This window comes from Vigna unguiculata, unplaced genomic scaffold (assembly GCF_004118075.2).
Source record: "Vigna unguiculata cultivar IT97K-499-35 unplaced genomic scaffold, ASM411807v1 contig_688, whole genome shotgun sequence".
Lineage (NCBI taxonomy): Eukaryota > Viridiplantae > Streptophyta > Magnoliopsida > Fabales > Fabaceae > Vigna > Vigna unguiculata.
The window spans coordinates 121,550-132,056 of NW_021011414.1; the positions used below are offsets into that span (position 1 = coordinate 121,550).

A 10,507-nucleotide genomic window follows, 5' to 3' on the forward strand; every position below is an offset into this window, starting at 1 on the left:
ATATGAATTATTTAAATAGTAAAAGTTAGAAACTAATCTAATGAAGTATGAATTTTAGAAACTAATCTCATCTGAGTATTTGTCAACCTGTTTTTTATGAAATTTTGAGCAATTTATATACATAAAATGTCAATTATTTAAATTGTAAATAGTTAAAACTAGTAAAAAGAATTAAAAAAGTGTTAAGAGGAGATGTAATGTGTCAAATTTAAGAACACAACTCCTATCTTAGGATTGGCCAACTTGTCTCTTGTGAATTTTTTGAAATTTTTATATATAAAATACACACTAGTGCAGCATTGCATTTTTACCTCGCCTTATAGGCCTCGGTTGGCAAGAAACCGAGGCCTATAATGGCGCGGTGGCAATTTTGCAATTACAGGCAACTTTTATGCCTCGGTTCACCTAAAACCCGAAGCCAAAAGCAGTTATAGGCCTCGGTTACAAAAAAACCGGTGCCAAAAGGGGTGTTAGGCCTCGGTTAAGAAGGCCCAAAGCTAAAAAGGTTGCCAAAATTTTCAAAAATGCCATTCTCGTTTTGACTTATAGGCTTCGGTTGGGAAAAAACCGGTGCCAAAAGGGATGTTAGGCCTCAGGTGTTAGGGAACCGGGGCCAAAAGGAGTTATATGCCTCGATTCTAAATTGAACCGAGGCCATATAGTTTAATTAGGGCTTAAAACTGAACCCCCTTACTTCCTCGCGCGCGCTGCTCCTCCATTTCTCTCTGCAAATATTCACTTTTTCTCCACAACGCAAACCCAATCCCTTCACTTTCCACTCCGCATTTTCACAAACACAACGCAGGCACGTTACTTCCAACAAATTCTCGTCTCAGCGTTACCCACGTATCTAATGCTGCTGCATCGAAATCGACATGGTGAAGAACTCCCAAGGAATCTACGCCCCCAAAAGCGACAAGGTCATTGTTCTCTGGGACCTCGACAACACGCCCCCATGCGGGCCTCTATTCGCCAAAAACCCTCGCCTCCCGCTTCGGCGAGGTGACTGACTTCTCCGCCTACGCCAACCGCCATGCCTTCGTCAACCTCCCTAGTGGGTCCTAGAAGAGCACCGGGAACGCAGGAACCTCGACATCCTCGAACGGAAGGGTGTGGTCACACCCTCGGAGCCCTACACGTGCGGGATGTGTGGGCGCAAGTGCAAGACCCACATGGACCTGACGAAGTACTTGAAGTCACTGAAGGGGAAGAAGAAACAGGACTGTTTCAAGGAACAATTTTTGCGCAGGAATCATAAGTATAATGAGGCGGCAAGGACGCTGCTGGTTCCGAAGGTAGGGTACAGGCTGGCGGCGGAGCTGCGGCGGGCGGGGGTGTTTGTTAAGACGGTGCAGGATAAGCCGCAAGCGGTGGATTGGGCGTTGAAGAGGCAGATGGTGCATTCGATGAGTAGAGGGATTGATTGGCTGTTTTTGGTTTCGGATGATTCAGATTTTTTGGAGATGTTGAGGAGGGCGAGGGAAGCGGATTTGGGAGCCGTGGTGGTGGGGGATTGGGATAGGGCTTTGGGGAGGCATGCGGATTTGTGGGTGCCATGGAATGCGGTTGAGAATGGTGACATATGGCCTCGGGTACTACGCAAACCGAAGCCAAAAAGGGACATATGGCCTCGGGTCATACTAAAACCGAGGCCAAAACGTGAGCGAATTTTTTAAAAATGTAAAAACGTGAGCACATATGGCTTCAGTTAGACCTACCAACCGAGGTAGAAGAGGGACTCTATGGCCTCCGGTACGTGGAAACCGAGGCAGAAGAGGGGCTCTATGGCTTCAGTTTACAATTGAGGCCAAAGGCTATCCTCTTTTGGCCTCGCCCCAATATGCCTCGGTCCGGGAACCGGTGCAGAATATGAAAAATAACCACTGCCAAAAGGCCTTCCTGCACTGGTGACAATTATTTAAATTGTAAATAGTAAAAATTAGTAAAAAAATTAAAAAAGTGTCACAAAAAGAAGAATTTTTTCAAATTTCATAAAACCAATAATCCCGTTTAAGTATTGACCAGAGGGTTTCTTGTGAAATTTTGAGCAATTTTTATGTAGAAAATATGAATTATTTCTATTGTAAATAGTAAAATGTAGTAAAAAAATTTAAAAATTGTTACCTAGCGATTGAATTTTTCTAATTTCAGAAACTAATCCCATCTGAGTATCCTCCAACCTGTTTGTTATGAAATTTTGAGAAATTTTTATACATAAAATGTCAATTATTTGAATTATAAATAGTTAAAAATAGTAAGAAGAATTAAAAAAAGCATTAGGAGGAGATGGAATTTGTCAAATTTAAGAACACAACTACTATCCTAGTATTGGCCAACTTTTTTTGCAATTTTTATATTTCAAATATCAATGATTTAAATTGTAAATAGTTAAAGTTAGTAAGAAAAGTGAAAACGTGTCCCAAAAAGCCGAAATTTTTCAAAATTCATAACATCAATAATCCAATTTGAGTATTGGCCAACAAAATTCTTGTGAAATTTCGAGCATTTTTTATGTAGAAAATATGAGTTATTTAAATTTTAAATAGTAAAAAGTAGTACGAAAAAATTGAAAAATTGTTTTCGAGAGATTGAATATTTTAAATTTCAGAAACTAATCCCATCTGAGTATCCGCCAACATGTTTGTTATGAAATTTTGAGCAATTTTTACACATATATTTTCAATTATTTGAATTGTAAATTGTTAAGAATAGTAAAAAGAATTAAAAAGGTGTTAGGTGGAGATGGAATTACAGGGAAAGAGCTTCCCAAAGATGAGTGACAGAATTTCATGCTCAAAAACTCAGAATCGCACCTTTGCTCGCGAAAACACAGCTTATATAGTATGGTTTAAGTTAAAATAGTCGATTGAATTTTTCATATAGTCAGCTGATTTCATCTGACTTAAGTGAAATCAGTCGATTGAAAAATAATTCAACTGACTGAATGCATTAATACCAGAAACTATATACAGCAAGCCTTTTAACATGTTAAAACCTATTTTAACAGATTAAAAGAGACACACTAAGGCACACAAGACATCTAATTTATGTCATATAGCCTACCAACAAGATATAACACTAACACATTACATTTAACATGTTATATACAGATTTAACACACTACAACTTAATCTTCAAAAGGATCTTCATTAATCTTCATCAAACACTTAAGTTATTCATGCACATGGCTTTATCAATTCTTTGCTTCAAGCTTGCTTGTGCCCACAATCTCCCCCTAAATTGATGAAGCCAACATCCTCGAGTTGAATTGATGAGCTAAGATCCATAGAGAAACCTAAAAAAGCTTTTGCATACAAGATACCAATATTCCAAACATAAAACCAAGCAAAAGCACACAAGCATACATACATATTACATATGCATATGCTCCCCCTATCATTAATAACATGATTTAACTTCACATTCTAGATTAAGTTTGCAGTATTATATGGTTCTAGCAGATTTATTTTAGATTTTCCAATCTTAACACACTTTTGTTGGTATCGCGCAGCGGAATGTTTGAGCGCGCGGACAAAACCAAAAGGGGGCTGAATTGGTTTTTAAATAATAAAATTAATACTTTAAAATTTTTCCAAAATTTATCAATTCAATCAATAATGAATTTCTTTAAACACAATAATAGATGAAATAAAGAGATAGAGAAGAAGATTGAACACAAGTATTTATACTGGTTTGGATCAAAAGACCCTACGTCCAGTTGTTAATCTCTCAAAAACGAGATTAACTAAATCACTAACAAGTAATAGATTTACAATCAGATATTAAGAAAACACCTCTCCTGAATCGCACAAGAGATGAACACCTTTTTCTAAATCACACAGAGAATATTGACCTTAGCTTTCCTAGCAACAGCAGCAGCACTCAATCTCCTAGAACACCTCTCAGGAAAAGTTATCGCTCTACCCGCACTAGGTTTTTCAAAGCTTCTATTGAGAACACTCAGAGAACTCTCTTGCAATCACAGCACTAGCACTCTAGCTTCTCAAAAAGGTGTCTGAGAAGTAACTTTAAGGTTCCTTAAATAGAGGTTCCAAAAATTAGGTCAAAAAGTTGAACAGTCACGCCCAACTGACCAGGATAATCGATTATCACTAGTGATAATCGATTATTCCAGTGTGGTTTATGAAAAACAAATTTTTGAGCAGATAATCGATTATCAGAGGTGATAATCGATTATTCCAGTGCTTTCTTGAAAAAAATGGTTCAGCTCAAGATAATCGATTATTCTAAGTGATAATCGATTATCACCTTGATTTTTCGAGAAATACTAGAATTTTCTTGTACGATACTGATTCTAACTAATCTAATTACATTTTACAAGATAACTTTAAACACAACAACACATGGTCTTCATATTGACTTCCAGATGGCTTTCATGGCTTCTTTTATCATCATCAAAATTTTGTTTCAGCATTTAGACTTGTATTGCTTTTGCCAACAATCTCCCCCTTTTTTATGATGATCAAAACAATATGTTTAAAGTATCTGCAATCAAAATATCTTACTAGTACATTTGTCGGTAGCACTGTTGGGCTTAAACGTTTAAACTTTTTCTCCCCTTGTTTTGATCATATGAAAAAAAGTTTTAATAGAGAAGCTCCCCCTCAATGAGACAATGGTAAAGAATAGCAATAAAAAGAGACGTTTATTTGAGAAATAATAGAACTAGAAAACATATTACAATAAAAAATAACTATGATGTAGACTTTTAAAAGTCTTGACTCATGTCATCATCTTCATCATACTTATCAAATTTATGTTCTAAGTTGGAAATCCTAGAATCTAATCCTCTAATTAAGCCAATGACTTCTTCATGTCTGTGAGTGGAGAGAAGAAAGAATTCTTCAAGTCTTTGGTTGAGATTTAAAATGTGATCCTCTAAAGAAGAGGATGAGCCACCAACACCACTGGATGATCCAATATGTGTGTCAACAGGAGTGTACCACACCTAGCCGGTTTTGCTAGTTCACCAACACATGTCATCCTTGACCGACAACCCAGATCGGACAAGGCTGGGGGACTGGTGTACCGTACCTAACCAAACTCAATCAAGTAAATAGTACACATGTCAAAACCACATAGCACCTAGTACCCGGACGCCACCAACACAAGCCATCTAGACAAGTGGTCGGTCTCGGCCGACTACCTGTCTAGGAAGTTAGCCAACATCAATGCCCCAATGCGCCTCTAAGACCTGCTTTAGGACCAGGCCCACTTATGGCCCAAGCTAGGGCCCAAGCTGGGGCCCAAGTCAAGGCCCAGCCCATGAAATGGTCAAACGTCATTTATGCTCTATAAATACACGTGGACCCCATCATTTAAAGGTACGCTTTCATTAATTGCTGATTTGACTCTTGAGAACTTTGACTTACTTGAGCTTCGGAGAACCTTCTGCAGGTAACCCCTCCTGGGTTCAAGCCGACATGTATCGAATGGGAAGAGGCCAGCCAAAGAGATAGCGGATTACACGGTAAGGTGACACTCGTGCCTAACTTATCTTATTTGTACCTCTGCAGGAACAATTGGCGCCCACCGTGGGGCACGAGACGAACACCCTTGGTACCCGCTTTTCTCTGAAGATGGTTTCTACCCGCAGCAAGGCTGGAGTTAGCAAGCAAGTTGACGCTGGTCCCTCTGGACCTTCTGGCGTCACCCCTGACCTGGCCGCCATCCTAGACGGCCAGATGAAGATGCAACAGGAAATCGCAGACCTGAAGAAGCGCAACGCTGAAGAAATGGAAGCGCTCAAACAAGAAAACTCCCGCCTCAGGAGGAAAATCGAGACAGATGCCGACCTGAAGGGAAAAGCCAAAGAGACCTCTGAAGCCGTGAAGTCTCCGGCTTTCCAACCTACAGAGGAAGAGAGCGAATACAACCCCACCCCCCACACCTTCACCTCCACCCAACAAACCCCTCTCACTACCACACACCCCCAACACTTCCCACCCGGTCACCCAGGGCTTACAGCACCCTCAACAACCCACATTCCCCACAACCTACCCACTACTCTCCACACCGCTTACGTCCCACCCTACAACCCCCCATATCTCCCCACAACCCACATCCTTCCTCACAACATCACTTCCACTTTCCCTACCATGATCAACCACCCACCCCCACCCCACATTCCCACCCCCCATCAGCCCAGACGCCGCCACCCGTTCACGGACTTCATCGCTAACACCCCTCTCCCAACCCAGTGGGAACCATTCAACCTCGATCGCTACACTGGCGAAACTGACCCTGATGAACACCTGAAAGTTTACATCACACACGTCGCCCTGTACACGTCCCAGGACGCCGTCTTCTGTAAAGCTTTCCCCACAACACTCAAAGGCCCCGCCCTAGAGTGGTTCACTACCCTCCCACCCTACTCCATCGATAACTTCGACACCCTTTCCCACATGTTCTCCACACATTTCGCCGGTAGCCGGCCTCACCAAACCACCACCATGTCCCTACTGGGCATCAGACAGGAGCCCAACGAACCACTCAGAACATTCATCGACCGCTTCAGTAAAGCAGCCCTCCGCACACCACACCTTAACCAGGAAATGATACTCCAATGCATGACCCTCACCCTGCAACCCGGACCCTTCGCTAACAACGTCTACCTTCACCCACCCACCTCCATGCACGAACTCAAGCTACGGGCCGCTGACTACGTACGCATGGAGGAAATGCAAACCCTTCACACAAAATTTTGTAACGACTATGCCGCCAACACCTCCACACCCAATCCCAACCCCTTACCCAATCCTACCCCACAGCCTCACCCACGCCCCGATACCCGTCCGCGTGAACCCCGCCAACCACGTTTCACCAGATATGCCCCACTCACAGTAGCCCGCTCCCGCATCCTTGACGAAGCCCTCCAAGCTGACCTTCTCCCCCCACCACGCAAAACAACCACCCCTCCTAACGCTGACATGACCAAGTATTGTCGATACCACCGCAATCATGGTCATACTACAGAAGAGTGCAAAGCGCTACAGGATAAGATTGAAGAACTGGTACGCGCCGGTCACTTTCGCCGCTTCATCCGCAGAGATGACCACAACTCCTCCCGAACCCACACCCCCCACGCCACGACCACAGACGACAACCAACCACCGCCAACCACAATAACCAACCCAACCAACCCAATGACCAACACTCGCAACCCGCCCACACCGACATCACCCCTGCCGACCCCCCCTTGCGAGGTACTATTAACACCATCTCTGGTGGCTTCGCAAGCGGAGGCTCCACCTCATCCGCCAGAAAGAGACACCTCCGCCACATACAATCTATTAACCACATCTCCCAAACCCATCACAGACGACGTATGCCCCCTATCGTATTCACAGATGATGATTTTCACGGCCTCGACCACCAACAAGACGACCCCATGGTCATCACAGTCGAAATCGAAAACTATGCCGTTAAAAAGGTACTGGTCGATCAAGGCAGCTCCGTCGACATCCTCTACTGGGCCACCTACCAAAAATTACAACTCCCTGACACCGCTATGATCCACTACGACGAGCCCATATACGGCTTTTCCGGCGAGCAGGTATCTACCCGCGGCTACATAGACCTCCATACCGTCTTTCGGGAGGGAACCCAGACAAAAACAATCCCAATCCGCTTCCTAATAGTCGACGCACCCACATCCTACAACATACTCCTGGGCCGTCCTTCACTCAACACCCTCGGAGCAGTCGTCTCCACCCCGCATTTAGCCATGAAGTTCCCAGCACCATCCGGGGACATCTTAACCATCCATTGCGACCAACGTTTGGCACGCGAATGCTACATGGCAAGTTGAAGGCCCCAACTCCCAATCCAACAGACAAACCACATCGGGCGACCACCTAATTCCCGAATAGCCTTATCCGGCGAAGACCTTGATCCCAGAATAGGCCGAGATGCCCGCCTCGAACCAGTCGAGGACACAACCCCCTGGAACTCCCCAACGGCCATTCCATCAACTTGGGCACTGGTTTAAGTCTTGACGAGCGTGCCACAATTACACCCATCCTCACAAACAACACGGATCTCTTCGCTTGGTCAGCCACTGACCTCCCAGGAGTAGACCCTAACGTCGCATCCCACAAGCTCTCGGTATACAAAGAAGCCCGCTACGTATCCCAGAAAAAACGCAAACTTGGTGAAGAACGCAGACAGGCAGCCAAAATAGAGGCCGATAAATTGCTGAGCGCAGGATTCATAGATGAAGCGCATTACACCACCTGGCTTTCTAACGTGGTCTTGGTGAAGAAAGCCAACGGTAAATGGCGGATGTGCGTAGATTACACAGATCTAAACAAGGCATGCCCTCGCGACGCATACCCCCTACCCAGCATCGACCGCCTCGTAGACGGCGCGGCAGGAAATAAAGTACTCAGCTTTTTAGACGCATACTCAGGCTACAACCAAATACCCATGGCCACAGCAGACATGCATAAGACCGCCTTCATCACAGATGATGCCAACTACTTCTACAAAGTCATGCCCTTCGGCCTCAAGAACGCTGGGGCAACATACCAGCGGCTAATGGACAAAGTCTTCAGCCACCTCACAGGACACTGCGTCGAAGTCTACGTTGATGACATGGTCGTCAAATCCCCAAGCCATCATCAACACGCCATAGACTTAGAGGCAGTATTCTCCGCATTACGCCAGTACAACCTCCGCTTGAACCCAGAAAAGTGCGTATTCGGCGTGGACCGGGGTAAATTCCTCGGTTTCATGTTGACACAGCGCGGCATAGAGGTTAACCCCGAAAAATGCAAGGCCATTATCGAGATGCGTAGCCCCACCACCATCAAAGAAGTACAGCGACTAATTGGCCGCCTCACGGCCATATCTCGTTTCCTACCTAAACTGGCAGAACAAACTCAACCCATAATTCAGCTCCTAAAGAAATCCGCCCGGTTCACGTGGACTGAAGACTGTGAACAAATCTTCCTCAGGCTCAAATCATCCCTAACCTCACCTCCCATCCTTCGCAAACCTGACACCAGCCAACCCTTGCTGGTATACATCACGACCACCAATCACACCGTCAGCGCTGCCCTTGTCCAAGAAGCAGAAGGCACCCAGCACCCTGTTTACTTTGTAAGCAGGACACTCCAAGACCCTGAAACCAGATACCAAATGGTAGAGAAACTAGCCCTGTCCTTGGTCCACGCCGCACGCCGCTTACGTCCATATTTTCAAAACCACACCATAACCGTCAAGACCGATTACCCAATCCAAAAAATTTTGCAAAAACCAGACTTAGCCGGGCGCATGTCGTCATGGGCCGTGGAGCTCTCCGAATTTAACATTCGCTATGAACCGCACGGCCCCATCAAAGCCCAATGTCTCTTAGACTTCGTCAACGACCTACAACAAACACCTATCGAGGACCAATGGACGCTTCATGTAGATGGCTCCTCGAACCCAAGGGGCGCAGGTGCCGGCATTGTACTGGAAGGCCCCAATGACATCCTCATTGAAAAATCTCTTCATTTTGCTTTCAAAACATCGAATAACCAAGCTGAGTACGAAGCTATCCTGGCCGGTCTCTCTCTAGCCCGTGAAGTAGGCGTCAAAAAACTAACTTGTAAAACCGACTCCAAACTCACAGTGGGTCATCTGAATGACGAGTTCCAAATCAAAGACCCCGTCCTCCAACAATATTATCACTTGGTCCGCGCAATCATCCAATCCGCCTTCGAACTAGTCCGCGTCGAACACATACCCAGAACCGACAATGTCAGAGCCGACATCCTCTCCAAATTGGCCAGCACCAAACTCAAAAACCGCAACCGGTCCTTGCTACAGCAAACATTATCCGCACCCTCCGTCACACACACTTGCCAAACCTTAACTCACACCCCGTCAGACAATATTACCCCTACCCAAAACCCAGACTGGACCGCCCCCTACATTCAGTACCTCAAAAATGGCAACCCCCCGGCCGACGCGGACAAATCTTGGCTGGCCAAAGCCGCCAGATACACTATGGTAGGCGACGATCTTTACAAACGCGGATATGGCCAACCCTTGCTTAAATGTGTAACCCCAGAACAAGCCCAGTACATCATTAAGGAACTACACGAAGGAATTTGCGGATATCACTCAGGCGCGCGCACCATGGCCACAAGAATCCTCAGAGCCGGGTACTTCTGGCCTACAATAGAGGCCGACTGCCAGGACTACGTCAAAAAGTGCAAGCCATGCCAGAAGCATGGCAACCTTATACATCAGAAGCAAGAACAGCTACATCACATATTATCCCCCTGGCCATTCGCTAAGTGGGGAATGGACATCCTAGGCCCATTCACACCCGGCAAGGGACAGGTCAAGTTCCTAATCGTAGCCGTCGACTACTTCACCAAGTGGATTGAAGCCAAACCATTAACCACTATCACGGCCCAACAAGTCCAGCAGTTCGTGTGGAAGGACATCATATGCAGATATGGTATACCGCATACCATCATAACAGACAACGGCC

The 10,507-nt window shown here is 45.3% G+C and overlaps 1 pseudogene; it reads left to right on the plus strand.

Moving 5' to 3' along the window:
- Positions 1–860: 860 nt before the first annotated feature.
- LOC114172710 lies at positions 861–8,851 on the plus strand (annotated as a pseudogene).
- The last annotated feature ends 1,656 nt before the right edge of the window (positions 8,852–10,507 follow it).